Raw genomic sequence first — 20241 nt, 5'->3', positions numbered from 1 at the left:
AATCCTACGGAAATGTCACTCCGAAGCTAGAGGGCATCATGCGGGAGATAGAACTGCTCACAAGGTATTGCAATCTGGTTTTTATCTGCCTACTCTCTTCAAGGATGCCCGCAAGTTTGTTTTATCTTGGTAATATCGGTAAGCGTCAGGAAATGCCTATGAATTATTCACTTGCTGTTGAACCATTTGATGTTTGGGGTTTTGATTATATGGGACCTTTTCCTTCCTCTAATGGGTATACACATATTTTGGTTGCTGTTGATTATGTTACTAAGTGGGTAGAAGCTATTCCAACTAGTAGTGCTGATCACAACACTTCCATTAAAATGCTTAAAGAAGTTATTTTCCCAATGTCGTGGAATTATCACGTCAGATGTCCTAGTGTGAGGACTTAGTCATGGAGCCATCGCAACGAGATTAGCTTAAAGGGGTTAAACCGGACAAAGGGCACGAGGAGTTTATACTAGTTCGGCCCCTTGCGGTGAAGGTAAAATCCTACGATCCAGTTATGGTGGAATTGATGGGGTCTCGATGAGAAGGGAGGGAATCCGCTTTACCTATCTCTCGAGTTGTTGTTTCTTGTCCCTGAACCGCCGCCGGGTCGTCCCTTTATATACACAGGTTGACGCCCGGTGGTTTACAGAATCCCGAGGCCGACTCATACGTGTGTCTGGCTCGGTTTCTACCTTTCCCTATCTTACAATACAAGTTACATATCTCATGGCGGTTTATGTCTATGGGCGCTAATCCACCCTTGGGCTCTAGGCCTTTAAGTCTCTGTAGTAAAGCACCATACTCCTTGTCTTCATGGGCTTCAATACGGATGACTCCTTGTGAGTATAACCCGGACCCTCCTGGGCGGTTTATACTCAGTAGTTATATCCCCAACATTAGGACCCAGATTGATTTGAACCTGTTCATGTCAATCTTCAATACTTAAGAAAATTTCTTCTTGAACATCTTCGTGTGAATCTTGTAAACCGCCATGACGTCATCTCCATATGAACTTTGAACCGCCGTGACGCCATCTTCCAAGATTGTAATAAATCGCCATGACATCACCTGCTTATTAAAACCTTTAAATACGTCCCTTTTATTAATGAACCTCCGAAAATCGAGGCATCAGCTCCGTCACATATCCATTTTTTCAGGTTCCTCGATTCCCGCGCCTGTCACTTATCCCTTCGTTTTATAAATAGGACCGGGGTCTCTTTTCCCCTTTCATGCTTCTTTGCCTCGTCATCTTCCTCGCGTCGCCTCAGTGCTCGAGCACAGCCGCCGCTGCCGACCTTCGCCTTTGCTCCAACAACTGCCGCTGCATCAACCTGATTTGATCAGAGAAATGCGGCGCCTCTCCGCTACTCCTTCAACCTCTGTAAGTTTTCTTTCCCTCTTCCCCAGATCTACTGCTAGGGTTTCAGTGTTCTTCGGTGTTCGTCCGCGTTCGTCGGTGTTCTTCACTTGTACCTTGCTGTCACACGAGTATTTGACGAGACTTGGCATTATCCCTATGCGGCTGCAACCATAATCCATCTTTCTCATCACGATATCTATTTTTTTAGTGAAACAATCCCATCCGGACCCTTACTGTTCCGCTGTCACCACTTAGGGTTTTTTGAATTTTTCTCCTTCTTTGAACTGCGGTAGATCCAGTATTATAACATCAATCTATAAAACCTGTTTGTGCAAAACTTAGAAATTTTTTAGATCTGTAACTACCACACCATTGTAGGCAGTTTAACCTTTAGAAAATGATAACCCACCAGGTACTATTAGCCCTCTCTTAAACCGCCAACTTGACCTTAATGTCAGAATCCGGTTTATCATATACATATGTTACAATATTTTCTCCCTCCGTACTTACGCTGGTTTATCTGCGTCAGTCATGAATCTTAAACCGGCATTGATCCTCTTTTCCAGCTTTCCGTTGAAATGGTCAAAACATTCTATGCTTGCAATTGGGTTCCTTCCCGAGTTATTGAAGAACAGTTAACTGGGTTTGTTGCCATTGGCGTTTTAGCAAAGAAGGAAGTCATATACTGGAGAGTTCCCGATCCATAAAATCCTCCTGAGCCCAAGGATGGAGAGGTGGTTGTTTTTGCTGATCATATGGGTCGAGGATTTAGCCCGCCTGGTTCAAAGTTCTTCCATGACATTCTTGCCAGCTTCCAAATCCACCCTCAAGATATTGGGCCTAACTCCGTGTCCAATATTTGTAACTTTCAAGTTTTTTGTGAGGCTTATCTGCAAGAAGAACCCACTGTTGAGCTGTTCAGAGATTACTTCTATTTGAACCACCGTACCGAGTTCACTGATGGACCTAACACTGAGCTGGGCGAGGTTTCAGTCCAGAAAAGGAAAGATGTCAGCTTCCCTCATGCCAAGCATCGTAGTCATCCCAATGACTGGAATCAGACTTGGTTTTACTGCCGTGATACATCTCCACCTGATGAGAACCCTTTGCCGGGTTACCGTGCACACCGGCTTACCAGAGAGCATCCAGTTCCTCAGCGACTGACTGCCAAGGAACGATCAAAATACGCCCCTCAGCTATCAAAACTAGGAGCTTTTGTTGCAAACGGTCTGACGGGCGTTGACTTCGTCCGGTGTTGGGTTTCTTGGAGTATTATGCCTTTAAGCCGGCGCCCCGGTTTAATGTGTGAATACACAGGGATTTGAAAGACCCTCAGCATCATGTTGACATCCAGCTCACTGATGACGAAGTCACCGAATCTGTCAAGAAAATGCTTGATGAACCGGTGGCTGTATGCAGCAAAGTAGGGCTCAGTCCCTTCTGTACTTCCAACAAACTGCGAGCTGTAAGAATTGCCTCATTTTTGTCTTAATCCATCCCCTCTTAAAAATTCCTTTATAATTCGTTGTCCATCTATGCAGGGTGATGATCCATTCTGGAAGAGGAAATCACAAGATAAACCGGTGAAGCCGCAAGATAAACTAGTGAGAGCGCCTCACGTCAAGACTAGGGTTACAAAGAAACCCGCAAAGAAAAGAACCGCCGAGGCCTCTGACTTGCCCAATGATGAAGAGCTCGATGACCTGGAGTCAGAGGTAGAACTTGACTCCCTTGGTTCTTTTTTCATACACCTCATTGACAATGATTATTATCAGGATGATGCGGAAGCTAGCCGCGCTGGTGATGCAGAGGTAATTGTTCTATCTTCCGACTCAGATCATGTGCCAGTACCAAAAATCCGTCGAGCAGTCGGGAAAGTAAAATTTTCACGCCCTCTTGCTTATTCGGATCCGCACTTTCTTTTGAAGACACATCAACATGAAGCTCGCCGCACAACCCGGCATAGTGGCCAAGTGGTTACCTCCTCTGGTTTACCAAACTCTCTGGTTCGCAAACACTGTCAAGAGGTCTCTTGTACTTCTGATACACTTTATACCAGGGCAGGTTATTTCTGATATCCTCTTAATCCGTCTAATTCAAATTATCAGGGAACCTCCCATTCATCCTCCGGCGAGTCATCGGCCACACAAATCCTCCCCTCAAGACTGTTCCTGGGTAAGCATATTATACTTAATCCTTTATGCCTTGTATTTGTTGATAATGTTAACTTTTGTATCTATTCTTTCCAGTGCCAAAGCCAGACTTAGAAAAAAGGCCAAGTTGAACAAACCAACTGATGATAATCCGACCACTGAACTGGAGAAGACCTCAGAGGCCTTTGATCAGAATGCTGATACTATCCTGGATGATCCAGTACCTCGGGCTCAGGATACTTTTGTTGAACCGGCATAGATGAATCCAATGAGTCAGTCTGCTGATCCGCCAAGTCCAACTGCTGATCCACCAAGTTTGGCAAAAAAACTGCTAAACCACCAAGCCCGGCAAAAACTATTGATAACACCATGGATGATGTTGTGATTACTGGTTTTGGTCATACTGCTCCTGGCAACCCTGTCGCTTAATCAAAGCATAGTGCTATGGAAGAGTTTTCTGCTATGGACAAGGGCAAATGGAAAACAGATTTATCAAGCTATGCTCATCTCAGCGCCCAAGATATCCATTCTGGATATTTAAACTGTCTGTACACAAGCCGCGACTATAAAGCCGGTTTAGTGGGCCTGATGGAGGAACGGTATGAGGTAAGTATCACTCCCTCTTGCATAAATTTTCTTTCCTTATAACTGGCTTAGAATATCAACTCCAGTAGCCCCCAAGGGCTGGTTCATAAAATTGTTATGAACCGGGACTTGTAGTAGAATAATATTGCATTTTTGCTGGTGTAGCCCCCAAGGGCCGATTTATACCTTTAGGATGAGCTGGTACCTTTCCTGTCATCAAGGTTCGATATGCATTAGCCCCCAAGTGCCAAGTATATAACTTGTTGTGTGCTTGGGACTTAAAATGTCAGTTGATAAAAAACAATCCGCATTAGCCCCCAAGTGCCAAGTGTATAACTTGTTATGTGCTTGAGACTTCAAAGATGCACTACCAACTCATTAACTGTCTCTTGCAGGCTGATCTGAACAAGAAGGAATCTCAAATCGCCGACCTTCAAGAAAATATTAAGTCCCAGCAAGCAGAAACCTCTAAGGCGAAGGAAGAGTTGACCAACGCTTTATTAGCCATGGAACAACTGAAGGATGGCTTTAAAAGCGAATGGGCAAAATGGGATGCTGAAAGGACAGCTCTGATAAAGCGGGCAGAAGATGCTGAAGCGGCCCTTAAATCGGCAACCGAAGAGCTGACTGGCTTAAAGCGGCAAATCAATGCTATGACCTCTGCTATCTTTGGTAAATACCTTCTTCATAAGCTGTACTTAAACATCCTTGAAACTACCGGTTTAGTAACAATATTTTAACCATTGCAGGTAGCCGCATTACTCATCTTGGCTTGGATATGCGCAAGAAACTGAAGGCTGCTTATACATTGATAGAACAGTTATATACTGGCGTTCAACGGGTCATCTGCACAGCCTCATACAATAAACCGCCCCCAACTTTGATCAAGGAAACATTGGCAAAGTTATCCATGATGCCTGCCCAGCTCGAGGAGGTGAAGAGATCAGCTGCAAGAGCTGGTGCTCTGTCTGCATTGACTTGGGCCAAGGCCTGGATATCTGATCTTGATCCGGAAGACATTGGAAACGGCTATCCCAGCCAAAAAGAAGATGGGTCAGACTTTGACAATGACGCCCTCAGGGCTTTGACGAAGGAAATGCGTCCGCTTGCAAGTAAACTGGCTGAAGAGACTGATTTGTATTTCCACCAGTCGATTTATGACGCAGACAACAAACGGATTGATGCATCGGTTTATGAAGTGCAAAATTTTTATTACGCCAATCCATAAGCATACTTACGCCCCTGATGTTGAACTGTCCACCCTTATAAGCGATGAAGCTGTCTTCCGAGCCTTAACTGGGATTGGCTGGGCAACTATTAACTTCCAGCCACTGGGTGGAGAGGCGGAGGGTGAACTGGCGCAGGATGATCCACAACCTTCAAGTCATCCCAAGGAAGAATCATAATCCGGAGGCCGGTTTAGTTTCTGCATACCGAGATATCGGTGATAAACAATTATTCGTTTGGGCATCTGCTGCCTTGTAATAGGCTAGTTTAAACACTTGGTCTGCTATGCCATCGTGCATATTCACTTTGCCTGATACTGTTGATTCGTCAAGATTATGCTATGTCTGTTTATGATCCTTAACAGCTTTATGCAATCCTGTTTCTGCATATAAGAAACTAAAATTGTCCTAGCGGTTTACCACCGGACGGGTCATAACACCCAATTATGAAGCCAGGGTCTGTAACCAAGGCTGTATTATCAAGAGTAATTAAATATGAAATACTTCATACCTGTGACATTGAATCACATTGTTGACTTATCAACTTTACTGTAGGAAGGGTGATAACCCAAATCTTTGAGTGCTGATAACTCCCACCATGCTTTGCTGGTTTATGATGAAGCCATGCCGGGTTATAATAAACATCGGATGATCATTCTAGCGACTTATAATCAAAGCCTGGCCGGTTTAATAAATACCGGGTTATAATTGACAGTGTACTGACAACTTATAGTTGAAAGCCAAGCCGGGTCAATTGGCACCGGTCATCTTATAAGTTTGCACTTGGCAACTCAAAAAGTAGTCCGGGTTAGCAATCACCAGATTGAATATAAACCTCATCGAAAAGAAAGATTGGCGAATAAAATATGTAAAAAGGCGAGGCTTTTCATGGGCTGCCAGGCCACTGAGTTAAACCATTTCACAAAGCCTTTTAAGATGGACCTCACATTAACTAACCGTCATTTTAACTTTGACAAGTTCAGGGTCTATATAAGATTGACTTGCCAAACGTTTGGCGGGTCATACCAGGATTACCTGGGCAGAGTGACTTACTTGATGAAGGCAGGTTAACCTGGGGTTTTAGGTGAATACATCTGGCTTCCAAGCCTGGCTTTTATAGCCTATTGCAAGGTGTAGATTCTTTGTTCTTGTAGAAGCAAAGATCCCCCAAGCAATATTTTGAGCTATGCTCAGTGGACGCCTATGTTTGAGGTATGCTTTGCAATAAACTCTCTTTGGCTCCTTATGATGTTGGGTATTAAGCCCCCAAGCTTATACTTGAGCTATGCTCTTTTTTTGTAGCTTTATAAGCCGGATCAATGGACAATCAGAACTCTGCTTTATAAGCAGAAGCCCCCATGTAACCAAGATTGTTTTTTTAAAGACGAACGGTAGAGGCCCCGCTTTAGCAAGGATGCCGGTTTATTATATTGATCATAATATATACATTGTCAAAAATATATACATAATAGGAGCCTATGGCTCAGGTGTAGTAAGGCCGAAGATGAGCAATATTCCACGGCCGGCGGGTCTCCTCCTCCGACTTGTGTGAGTCTTTGTGCTCTCGAACATTGATAAGGTAGTATAACCCATTGTTCAGATTCTTGCTGACCACAAAGGGCCCTTCCCAAGGCGGGGATAACTTGTGCATGTCGGTCTGATCTTGGATAAGTCGGAGCACTAAGTTTCGCCTTCTTGAAAAGCTCTAGTTTTAACCCGGCGACTGTGATAATGCCGCAGGTCTTGCTGATAAATTGCCGAACGAGTTGCCGCTATGTCCCGTTTCTCATCTAACAGGTCCAATGCATCTTGGTGTGCTCTTTCATTGTCCGCATCAACATAAGCTGCCACTCGGGGCGAGTCATGGCGAATATCACTTGGGAGAACTGCTTCTGCTCCATTAACCATGAAGAAGGGTGTATAACCCGTAGATCTATTGGGGGTGGTATTAATGCTCCATAACATGAAAGGCAACTCTTCCACCCAACAACCCGACGTCCTCTGCAAAGGGACCATAAGCGAGGGCTTGATACCCTTTAGGATATCTTGATTAGCTCTTTCACCTTGACCATTAGACTGGGGGTGAGCCACCGATGACATATCAAGCCGGATGTGCTCACACTGACAGAACTCTTCCATGGCACCCTTGGAGAGATTCGTGCCATTATTTGTTATAATGCTGTGTGGAAAACCAAAGCGGAAAATCACCTCTTTTACGAATTGAACCACCGTGGCTGCATCACACTTACTGACTGGCTCTGCCTCCACCCACTTGGTGAATTTATCAACCGCCACCAGAAGGTGGGTCTTCTTATCCTTGGACCTCTTAAAAGGCCCAACCATATCCAGCCCCCAAGTTGCAGACGGTCAGGTTATTGGAATCATCCTCAATTCCTAGGCCGGAATGTGGGCTCGGCGTGAAAACTTCTGACAGCCATCACACTTCCTGACCAGATCCTCAGCATCAGCATGAGCTGTTAACCAGTAAAAACCGTGTCGGAAAGCCTTAGCCACCAGGGATTTTGAACCGGCATGATGACTGCAATCTCCTTCATGGATTTCACGCTAAATCTCACAGCCTTCTTCAGGAGAAACGCAACGCTGAAACGCCCCCGAGACACTGCAGTGATGTAACTCGCCATTGACAATAGTCATGGACTTGGACCGCCGGATTATCTGTCTGGCCAAAACTTCTTCCTCAGGTAACTCGCCCTGGGTCATATATGCCAAGTAGGGCACTGTCCAATCAGGGATAGCATGAAGAACCGCCACCAATTGAGCCTCCGGGTCGGGAACAGCCAGATCCTCCTCCGTTGGTATTTTGACCGACGGGTTATGCAGAACATCAAGAAAGACATTGGGCGGCACCGGTTTACGCCGAGACCCGAGCCGGCTTAAAGCGTCCGCCGCTTCATTCTTGCGCCGATCAATGTGATCGACCTGGTAACCCTTGAAGTGACCAGAAATGACATCAACCTCACGCCGATAAGCCGCCATGAGTGGATCCTTGGAATCCCAAGTATCAGACACTTGCTGAGCCACTAAATCGGAGTCACCAAAGCAACGTACCCAGATTAAGTTCATATCCTTAGCCATCCAAAGACCATGGAGCAAGGCCTCATACTCAGCTGCATTGTTAGTACAGGGAAACATCAAGCGGAGAACATAACAAAATTTGTCACCACGAGGGGAAGTAAGAACCACTCCAGCCCCCGAGCCCTCCAATTGTCTGGATCCATCGAAGTGAATAGTCCAGTACGTATTATCCGGTTTATTCTCCGGTGCCTGCAACTCTATCCAGTCATTGATGAAATCCACGAGCGCTTGAGACTTGATGGCCGTACGAGGCATATATTTTAACCCATGAGGTCCAAGCTCGATAACCCACTTAGCAACCCGACCAGTTGCTTCCCTGTTCTGGATGATATCTCCCAAAGGAGCAGAACTGACCACGGTGATGGGATGGCCCTGAAAGTATTGCTTGAGCTTCCGGCTCGCCATAAAAACTCCATACACCAGCTTCTGCCAATGTGGGTATCTCTGCTTTGACTCAATAAGTACCTCACTGATATAATAAACCATCCGTTGAACCGTATACTCCTTACCGGCCTCCTTGCGCTCCACCACAATAGCCACACTGACATCCTGGGCGTTAGCAGCCACATATAACATCAATGGTTCCTTATCAATGGGGGCAGCAAGAACAGGCGGCTCGGCTAACTCCTTCTTCAGATCCTCAAACGCCGCATTAGCAACATCACTCCAGACAAAGTTGTCTGTCTTTTTCATCATCTGATATAGAGGGATGGCCTTCTCTCCCAACCGCTGATAAACCGGCTTAGCGCTGCAATATGTCCCGCCAGACGTTGAACATCATTGATACACGCCGGTTTAGCCAGGGACGTAATAGCCTTGATCTTCTCCGAATTAGCTTCAATGCCCCTGTTAGACACCAGAAAACCCAAGAGCTTGCCTGCCGGTACACCAAAGACACACTTGGCCGGATTAAGCATCATATTATAAACCTTGAGATTATCAAAAGTTTCCTTCAGATCAGCTATTAACGTCTCTGCTTTCCTGGATTTCACCATGATATCATCCACATAAGCATGAACATTGCGCCCGATCTGATTATGAAGGCAATTCTGCACACACCGCTGATAAGCCGCCTGGGCACTCTTGAGCCCAAAAGGCATAGACACATAGCAGAAGGCTCCAAAGGGAGTTATAAAAGCTGTCTTCTCCTGGTCCTTAACTGTCATTTTGATCTGATCATAACCGGAATAAGCGTCCAGAAAACTCAAACACTCACAACCTGCCGTAGCATCAATAATTTGATCAATACGAGGGAGATCAAAAGGATTAGCCGGACAAGCCTTGTTCAAGTCTGTGTAGTCCACACACATACGCCAAGTGTCGTTCTTCTTGAGCACCAGCACCGGGTTAGCCAACCACTCAGGATGAAAAACCTCCACAATAAACCCTGCTGCCAAGAGCCGGGCTACCTCCTCACCAATAGCCTTGCGCCTCTCTTCATTGAAGCGGCGGAGAAACTGCTTGACCAGTTTAAACTTAGGATCAATATTAAGAGTGTGCTCAGCGAGTTCCCTCGGTACACCTGGCATGTCAGAAGGTTTCCATGCAAAGATGTCCCGGTTCTCACGGATAAACTCGATGAGCGCGCCTTCCTATTTCGGATCCAGGTTAGCGCTGATGCTAAACTGCTTGGATGAATCGCCAGGAACAAAATCAACCAGCTTAGTCTCATCAGCCGATTTAAACATCAATGCCGGGTCATGCTTTGTAGTTGGCTTTTTCAAAGACATCATATCCGCTGGATCAACATTGTCCTTATGACCCGACATCTTGAGCTGCAGATAAACATAACACGGCCTCACCATGAACTTAGCATAAGTCGGCCGTCCAAACAGGGCATGTGACGGACTCCTGATTTTCACCACTTCAAAAGTCAATGTCTCTAACCTTCAATCATGATCATCTCCAAAAGCAACCTCCAGAGCTATCTTATTGACCGGGTAAGCCGATTTACCTGGCACCACACCGTGAAAAATGGTGTTCGACGGTTTAAGATTCTTATTTGTCAACCCCATGCGACGGAAGGTTTCATAATACAAGATGTTGATACTGCTCCCTCCATCCATGAGCACCTTGGTGAACTTATAACCTCCAACCCGAGGCGCCACCACCAACGCCAGGTGACCCGGATTATCAACCCGGGGCGGATGATCCTCTTGGCTCCATACAATGGGTTGTTCAGACCAGCGCAAGTAATGGGGCACCGCCGGTTCAACGGAGTTCACTGCCCTTTTATGAAGTTTCTGATCGCTCTTGCATAGGCTAGTGGTGAAGACATGATACTGCCCACTATTCAACTGCTTCGGGTGGCTCTGGTAACCCGACTGTTGCTGCTGTTGATTCCCCTGTTGATTATAACCTCCCTGGTTTCCCTGATTGCCTTGATTACCATGTCCACCCTGATCACCTTGAAATTCTGAACTAGAGTTACCTCCACCATAACCCGGCCCTTGCGACCCGGGTCCTAAACCGTCGGGCGAACCATGATCATACCGGAAGAGATCTGAGTTTTTGAACTCCCTCAAAATGAAGCAATCCTTCCAGAGATCAGGGGCGGATCCACCTTGGGTCAAGGGTGTGCAGATGTACACCCAAAATTTTATGCAGAATTTTTTCTACATATAGGCATACATGGCAGAGTATAGAAATACTATCCTACGGAGGCCGAATACGTGCACTTTGGCAGCTGCTGTATTATCTGCACACAATAGACACGACACGAAACCATTCAGCCGCTTCCGACTGCTAAACAAAAAACCAACTGCTTCCTTCCCCAATTCCCACGTACGAACAGAGACACACGAGCGGCGGCGCGAGGGCATGTGGAGACACAACCAGCCGCCGACGCATGAGCTCACCAGGGCCACCGCCGCTGGCAGCGGGGATCAGGAGTAAGAGCATCTCCAGCCATTGGCCCCCCAGGGGACGCCTAAAATTGCCGCCTGGGGGCGAGCCGGCGTAAAAAAACGGCCTGGGGTGAGTTACCCCCAGTCGCCGTCCCAAGGGCCGCCCCCAGGCGCGTCTAATTTTTCCACAAAAAAAAGTTCAGCGAAGTTTGGTTAAACACGGCTAAATTTTGGCAAACTTTGGCATATATTACATGTTCAACGCGTTTACATAACAAATATAACTAAAAAAATAAATCACTAAATGCGGAGTAGTCGCCATCGTCGCCGCCGTCCTCGCCACGTCGTCGTCAGCCTTCTCCTCCTTGACGCGGGCATCCCGGCTGCACCCCTGCCCGGCGTCGTCATGGCGGACAGGTGCCGGCGGTGCGTCATAGTCGCTGTCGTTGAGGTAGACGACTCCTCCTTCTTCGCGGACCCGACGGTGCTGCTCGAAGCGCCGCAGTGCGGCGACCTGGCGCTCCATCTCCATCCCGAGGAAGTCCTTGCGCGACCATTTCAGGGTGCGCTGCTCATCGGTGAGGGAGGCGCGCGCGAGTTCGACCTCATCGGCGAAGTAGGCGGTCCGCACCGCGGCGTCGGGCAATGGCGGAACGGGCACTCCCCCGTTGCTGAGCCGCCACCTCGACGGCCCGGCGCGCATGTCTGGCGGCGCCGGGATGTTGGCCTAAAACAGGAGCCACGACTACTGTTCACGGAGTGTCGGGGATATACCCCGCGGTATGACCCGACCGGAGTCGTAAATCGGCCGGGACTTGGTAAACCGGCGGATGGTAAACCGGCAGACCGTTAAGACAGATGGCTGAGTCAGACGGTAAACCGGCGGGTGTTAAACCGGCAGATGGCTAAGACAGACGATAAACCGGCAAGTGTTAAACCGGCGAGTGTTAAACCGGCAGACAATGTTAAACCGGTAGACAATGTTAAACCGGCCGACAATGTTAAACCGACAGAGAATGTTAAACCGACAGACAATGTTAAACCGGCCGACAATGTTAAACCGCCAGAGAATGTTAAACCGGCAGACAATGTTAAACCGGCAGACGTTAAGAAGCCCAGGAAGGGAAGTCAAAATAGTTTAAGTTAAAGTCCAAGTTGGACTCCACATGTAACCCGCTCCTTCAACATATATAAGGAGGGGCAGGGCTCCCCAAAGAGGAGAGGCAAGAAACAATCTCTAGGGCTAGACACAAAGAGAGGAGAGCCGGTTTACGGCGACTCCCTCATGATGATAATGAGATCTAGCCTCAAACAACATGTAGGGTTATTACCAAATGATGTTTCCCGGGGCCCGAAGCTGTCTAAATCTTTGTCTTGTGTTGCGTTCTCTCGATTCCGCTCAACCCCTCTCAAGCTACCACATAGATGCGCTGGCCCCGCGACTAAGTCCTGACATTAAGGACATCTGACGTGTTTATTTCACGACAGTTGGCGCCCACCGTGGGGCTGGTGCACGATGGTGTTGAGTTCTTGGAGGGATCTCTCTGAAGGATCGAGAAGTTCGCAATTTCCGGATGAAGAAGAACCGATTTGGAAAGGTCTAAATTTGCAATCTTCAAGTTCTGCGTTGAAAGAAAAAATTAGGATTGCTTTTGAAGATGACACGGCAATCCGGTCTCGCGTTAAATCGCCTCCGAGTTACTTGCCAAAACCGCCGCCGCAGCTTGTCCGTAAACCGTACCATCAGAGTATAAGGAAAAATTATAACTGGATCGGTGCGCCGCCGCATGCAACTTGACGTTCCGCCGCTTCGGAGGCAGATTAATTTCGAGAGAGAAGACGAGAAGAGTATGGTTTTCCAAACAGGGACACCCTCGAATCCACTAAGCAGCAGGGATTTGATCAACTACATCAATGCGTTAATGTTGGCGATGACTGAAGCTCTTTTTTCTCACAGCAACTACGGCTGGGAGGACACAGATGAGAATCGGTCAAACCGGCCACGCCACGGAAAGCAGATACGGCCTCGGACTCCGCCGCCATGTCGCAGTCGCGCCTCTAAACCGCCGCTCCGGTGCCGCGCTGTCTCCGCGGTGGTCGGGCTCAAGGCATTGCCTCTAGGCCAGCCCTGCTACTCCCGCCGCCAGTCATCCACAGCGGGCTCAGTCCTCGCCCCGCGGCCTCAAGTCACCAGTCCATCGTCGCTGTGGCTTGCCGTGAGCTGCGAGCACCCTCCGCCTGCCGGGTTACACTTCCGCGTCCTTTACCCCGGGTCACCGTTTTTGTCAACCCGCCTCCGAGCCGCCGGCCACAGTCGTGCCTAAGGGCATCAGCAGTGTATAGAGGCTGGGCTGCCTCTATGCTAGGTCCCACCTTCAGCCTCTAAGGAGAGCTAACAATCACGCAATGTGTAGCATCGGTTGTTGACTCTAAGGGTTGGACCCACAGCAGAATAAACAAGGAATTTGTTGGAAGTCTGGATTGATTAGTTTTTGGTGGGGTAGATGCTCCATACACGGACAAGTAGGGTCATATGTGTTGTTTAATCCTTGGAGGCAGCCTCCAAGGCAAGCGTCGATGCCAAGCTCAAAAAATATAGAGGCGAGGTCTGCAGTGTTTGAAGGCGGTCTCCAAGCCTTTAGAGGCAGCTATAGAGGCTGGAAAACACAACACTGTGGATGCTCTAAACCGTTTCCGCAACAAATCGATGTGGCTGATTTTCGATTCGCCGGCGCCCCCTTTTTTTGCTACCTGGTTTTGCTCCGACCCGCCGCTCGAAGCGCCTCGCTTCCGAGCAGGCCGCACCTCAGTTCCGAGCCGCCGGGTCGCCTTCACACATGGCCGGTGCCGGCACCGCCCAGCGGACGCGACCACTACCTCGCGCTTGCTCTAAGCCACCGACGGCGCCTCGGGTTTTCTCGCCCTCGCGCACTCTGCCTTGCCAGATTGCACCCGCGCCCAACTTCATCAACCGGCCCGCCGGGTCTGCCCCGCCGGTTCACTGATTATCCAACATGGCCTCACCTCGGACGGACCCCAAGCAGCCTGCTCGCGCCACTACACGCCCCGTCGGCGCGCAAGACATCCGAGGCTACAGCCTAATCCGCTGAGCCGGCTACGGCTCCCCGCCGCCTCCTCACGCCGGCTCGGCCGTGCGCGTCAGCGCCGCTCCGCCTTGACTGGCCGTCCCGCGACGCCGACCTCCCGCCCCTGGCCGGCTCCACCTCGCCAGGCCGCTTCGCCGCTGCACCTCGGTCACCCGGCTCCACCTCGCGAGGCCGCCCTCTATGAATTGCCCTGTCGCCGAGTTACTTCCACGTGACTCGCCACTACGAGTCGCCGTTGCCCCGTGAGCAAGTTGCCCGCAGCAAGTAAACCGCCGACGAGCTTGGCTTTGCTTCAAACCACCGCCGGGTCTCAATATTGCGACCTGTGACTCCGCCGCCGTTACGATTGAGCCGCCGTTGAGTCTCCTCTGCCTCACTGCCGGAGCAAGCAGGTCGCGCTGGGTCTTCTACTGCCGGCCACACTTCTTCGCCGTCGGGTCGTCCCCACGCAACCTCGCCTCGCCTTGCGGGTACCTCTCCGCCGCGGCCGCGGCCTTGCTCCCCCAGTGCCCCGTCGGTGTCGCGGCCGTCCCTGCCTCTGAACCGTAGCATCTCGGGCCGAACTACCGCTCGCCTGAGTCGCCGACGCCACCGGGGTTGGCCTCCCTTACGCCTTAGCCGCAAGCCGCCCCTACTGTACCAAGACTCGCCGGCTTACGAGTTTGCCTCTGCTGGAGTAAAAGGTGTAAAATACAAGAAAGAAGTGGTGGATGGCTTCCATGACGTTTTGGATTTTGAAACATTGAACATCGAGTTGAGGATTTAATCTCTGTTGTGGATATTGAGAAAGATAGCACTTGTTTGACTGCAGCTGTTCTTTACAAAGAACAACAGATCTTAAGCCTGATTTTTTCAGAGACACGGAACTGAATGAGGTGAAGGACAAGTCTGAATGAGCTTCATAATCGATTGACCTGTGAGGAAAAGGAAACTGAAATTCTGGAGAAGCAGTACTGTTCACTGGAACATGAGGTTGTAATAAACGGAGCTGAGGTCGAGGTTTAATTCACCAGTTCCATGAGATGACACGCATTATGAAGATCACCGGCAGTTGACAGCATCGCACTGAAGAAGAACGAACGGCCAGCTCGCTGGCGTGCATAAGGCAGAAAAAACCTTCATCCGCATGCTGATATTAACTGTCCGGTTCTGCTCTGCTATGGTCCATGGTCAAGCCGCCGCCTTGCTTCGTCGGTTTGTCACCTCCACTTCTGCCACGGCCTCCCCTGGCTGTGATAGTGTGAAGTATTCCAACCAAGTTTTTGATGTGGAGATCAGTAAAGGAAAGCATGTACTCACACCACCAAGGACTATACTGGCTCTCACATCAATAACCAGAGCGAGTACAAGGTTAATTATTTATTTGGCTTCAGTGAAGACAAAAGCCAGCCGCTCTGGGTGCTAGTGTTTGGAGATAATACATCAAATGTCCTTGACAACAACATCTATCGGTTGGGAGACTGAGGGCTCCACGTTGCCAGGGAACAATGCGTGCACGGGCAGCCTAGGTGCCGCATCAGTCACAAGGGCGTTGCACATACTGTTTCAATTATCTATGGGATTTAGGCAAAGACAAAGTCAACATGACCCGGAGGATCTATTTTAAGCTGGCCGGTGCTTTAAGGCCTCCACATTCGTTACGGTCTCGTCAATGCCGTCTTGTCTCTAACAAAGAGAGTGGCTAGAACACCGTTGAAGTTACCAGAGGTTATTCACAGACGCGGATCTCTCATCGTCTGAATAAATCAGGTGATATCTATTCAAGTTTATTTTGTTTGACACATATTGTTTTTGTCAAAAAACATTTACGTTGTTTGGTATATTTTTATAAGCAGGACCAATCTATAACAGCACATCAGTGTTACACCCGCTCATACAAGCTGCCCGATGGACGTTTGTAAACCGCCGCCCTGCGGTTCGGTTTATTCCAAACAAAATCTGGAGCAAATAATGATATCAACTTCCGTCTATACTGAATGACTCAATGGGCAGGCGCACAAATCGCCATCACTACAATTTGATTAAATTTCAGCAGCTAGCTGGGATGAACCACTGGCCGGATTACTGACGCAAATCATACGGGGCCATTCACAACCCGCCACAGTCGACCTCAAGTTTTCGTGGATTCACATCGCGTTATCAAACGCTAAGGATATACAATGAGTATTGCGAAGATCAGTAACTCGCCACCTTGCTTCCAACTTCAACATATGACAGCATTTCGCTGTTCAGCTATATGCCGGTTTATATCGCGGCCAAGTATGAAGAATCTCAAGACAACTCCTCGAGTCGTCTTAAGACTTGGGGGCTACGATGACATGACTCAGCAAATCTTGCCAGTTTCAGAAAATTCAAAAACCCCAGGACAATGGAGGGAAAGATAACCTGGTCCCGGAGGCTACTGCTATATTGATGAAAATTTAAAGGCCGTCAGAGAATTTTTGGCTCGGAAAGTATATGATAAAATCTCGGCTCAATGAAGAAGTTCCGGGTAATCAGAAAGGATTTCGGTTTAAAATCCGGTTCAAGACACATCTCTCTCATAAATATCCGGTTTAAAAATCTGACTCAAGGGAAGTTAGTCTCACTGAAGCTCTCCAAATATCCGGTTTACAATCCGGCTCCAAGGAAATTCATCTATCATGAAGCTTTTAAGCTCTCAAATCCGGTTCAAGGGGAAATCTATCTCCCACCAATCTCTGAAGCTGTCAATATCCGGTTCAAAATACCAGTTCAAGAAGAATTTATTTCTTGCAAAAAGTTAAGGTTGCCGAAGAGGACCTGTTGCCATGATGCACGGTTCAAACATGGGTATCCCGCCTTATTGGCTTATCATATTATTGGTTACATGGGGGCTTCAGCTTACAAAGCGGAGTTCTATCCATTAATCCGGCTATCACGCCACAACAAAGCTTGGGAGCTTCACACCCAAGGGGCCAAAGAGAGTCTGGATGCTATGCACAACTCAAACATAGGCACCCAATGAGCACAACTCATCACGTTACTTGGGGGCTCCTTGTGTCAAATACCAAGGAGTTTGAATGGACCTTGTAGCCGGCGTACGACATAAGGGCACAAATACCAAAATAGCGGAAACAGTACAGTAATTAAACAGCAATAGTCCCAGCACACCCTCGCGGGGCCCTACACTACTGTCTTTTTGCGTAGGGAAAGGGAAAACAAAACAGGCGCGACTCAGTCGGCATCAACTCGCGAGGGGGACTCGAACTGCCTCCGGAGCTCAGGAGGACTCCGTCTCGCGCTTCACCGAGGCACGACGACGGGCAGGCCCGCTACCTCCCTCCAGGCGAGCGCGGCGGCGCGAAGGCTGATCGCGGCCACCGCTGGAGGAGCCGCTGCTCAAAGAAGAACCGTCGAAGCTCGATGGACCTCGACCGCCACTGACCGCACGCGCGCTGTCATCTTTCGTCGACGCCGGGACAGGACCCACGACCGCGGTCGTCGCTCTCGGGGCAACATCCAGCGCGGCGACCATCTTCCCCAAACACCCTCGCGTAGAGGGTGGCATCACCGTCGAACTTGAAGTGGAGGGTGCAACGCCAGATCAGACCACGCGTGCGGGCAAACATTTGCCAGCCGCGGGTCAGGGCCAAGCTCCCGGCCGAGGAGACCTCCAGCGAAGCCCAGGAGGCTCGGCCGCAGCAACCATCCGCCTGGAGCCAAAGGCCGCCCGGGGCCCTACCCGGAAGCTCACCTAGGAAGAAGCGGGGGAGTTGGAGCCGGGTGCTGGCCGGCTCCGCCGCCCACACAACAAACTCCGGCAGTGCCTCTGCAGAGTGGGAGCGAGGCCTAGGGGGTCGCGCGGCCGTGGCGCGTCCCCCAGCAGCGGCCGACCGCCCTTCGCCACGCGGAAGATCGCCTCCGTGACCGCGGGGAGCCACCATGGGAGTCGCAGGGAGTTTGCGGGGACGGCCTCGGCCGCGCTTGGGTGGAGGAGAGTCAAGTTCCGCCTGGCGGGCCTTACCTTTCTCCGTGGCCGAGAACCTTTTTGGCGGAGCCATGAAAGAAAAGAAGAATCAAGAAGGGATGGATCGGAAGGGCAGACGCCGCCCCATACTTATAGCCGGAGGAGGCCAACCGTCGGCCTCCACGATCGCAGGTAATCATGACCGGTTTTTGCATGCAGGGACTTGTCAGCTCGTGCAGTTGCCGAGGCGTCGTGGGGGAGCGGAGCCGCCCACGTCTAATCAACCGCCACGCGGCGCCCGAGGCCGCAGGCTGTTAGGGCCCGCGGCGCTTCGTGCTTGCCCCTTCGCCTCTCTGCTCAGCCAAGTCCGGGCGCGCCTTTGGCCCGGGGGCTACTGTTGGCGTTCTGGGAACAGGGGTCCCCAGACTTGCCTGCCTGCGGCGTGAAGCGTGGCTCGAGGGACGGCCCAGCATGGCCCATCTTCATCAACACAAGCTCAAGACCCTCGCGAGGGGCCAAGCCTCGCGGGGCAGACGACAGGAGGCTTCCTCAGGCACGGCCTCGTCAGGCTGACTCGCGAGGAGGCGGAGAGATCAAGGCGAGGTACCTCGCGAGGTGCCCATGACGCAAGCCATGACGACCAAGGGCGCCAGGCGGGCGCCAGCCCGCACAGTGTCCTTCTTTCCCCTTTGGTGCAAAGGGGGCAAGCGCAGGCGAGAGCATCAAGCAAAGGCGCCCATTTCGATGCAACAATACCAAGACCGTCGCAACGGCAGGATGGAGGTCATCTGGAGCCCAGGAAGGCGTCACCACCAGAGCCTTTGACAGGCGAGGACCAACTTTAGTCAGGATAAGTCTACTAGATGTTCCCCTTCAAAGTGGCCAATTGTTGGCGCCCTTCCCGCTCAATATTTGGGAAGAGACCCAGAGCCTTTGCCTATAAATAGGACTAGCCACCCCCAGGGTAGAGGCATCCAGAGAGAGAGCGACTGAACTCCCCCTAGAAGTTCATCACACCAGCCAAGAACAGACCCTTGCGAGGCTGTTCTTCCTTGTACTGTTCATCATCAGCCCAAGAGGCAATCCACCACACCACAAACTAGAGTAGGGTATTACACCACAATGGTGGCCCAAACTAGTATAAACTCTGTATCTCTTGTGTTGTTCCCTTTCGTAGCTTAGATCCTAGCAAGGCGGCGAAGTGCAGGTAGGCAGAAGGCCAAATCTCCGCGTGCACCCCAGTGTTCGAATCTATAGGGTCTGCCGGAACCCGAAATCCGACGTGTCCTTGAAGTTTGTTATAAACCGGGCCTTCAACTTGGCCCATGACTCAATGGAGTTAGCTGGCAAACTTTTTAACCAAGTGCGAGCCGTTCCATCCAACATCATGGTGAAGTACTTCGCAGATGCTGCTTCATCCACATCCAGTATCTCCATTGCAATCTCAGAACTTTCGACCCATGACTCGGGGGGTAAATCAGTGGTGTAATTGGGCACCTTACGCGGACCCTTGAAATCCTTGGGCAGCCACACACTGTGTAGAGCCGAGGTGAGACACGACACCCCCAAGAGCTAAAAGCAAGACCTCATTCTACTGACGTCATCGGACGAACCGGAGTAAGCTGTGCTGCTAACTCGGCTTCATGACACGCTCTACCATTATCCACCACGTCCTGAGCGTTTGCACCACCGTGCGTTGGATTAGGCCCTCGAGGGGCGTCACGGTTCCGCGCACTGCTTGACACAGCCGGTTCATCAATGTGCCTGCTGTAACTCCTTCTTGGGTGAGGGGTTGAATGAATTCTATCTCGACTATATGAATAAGCCTGCTTCTGAACCATAGTTGTTTGAAGGAGATCTCTGGCCCGCTGCGTCTCAACCGCCGCTGGAGACTCACCCTCCATTGGAATAGCTGCCAGCCGTGATGCCGCAGCGATCATGTAATC

This window comes from Triticum dicoccoides, chromosome 4B (assembly GCF_002162155.2).
Source record: "Triticum dicoccoides isolate Atlit2015 ecotype Zavitan chromosome 4B, WEW_v2.0, whole genome shotgun sequence".
Classification (NCBI taxonomy): domain Eukaryota; kingdom Viridiplantae; phylum Streptophyta; class Magnoliopsida; order Poales; family Poaceae; genus Triticum; species Triticum dicoccoides.
The sequence above is the reverse complement of the archived record's forward strand: the minus strand, read 5'-3'. Positions refer to the sequence as shown.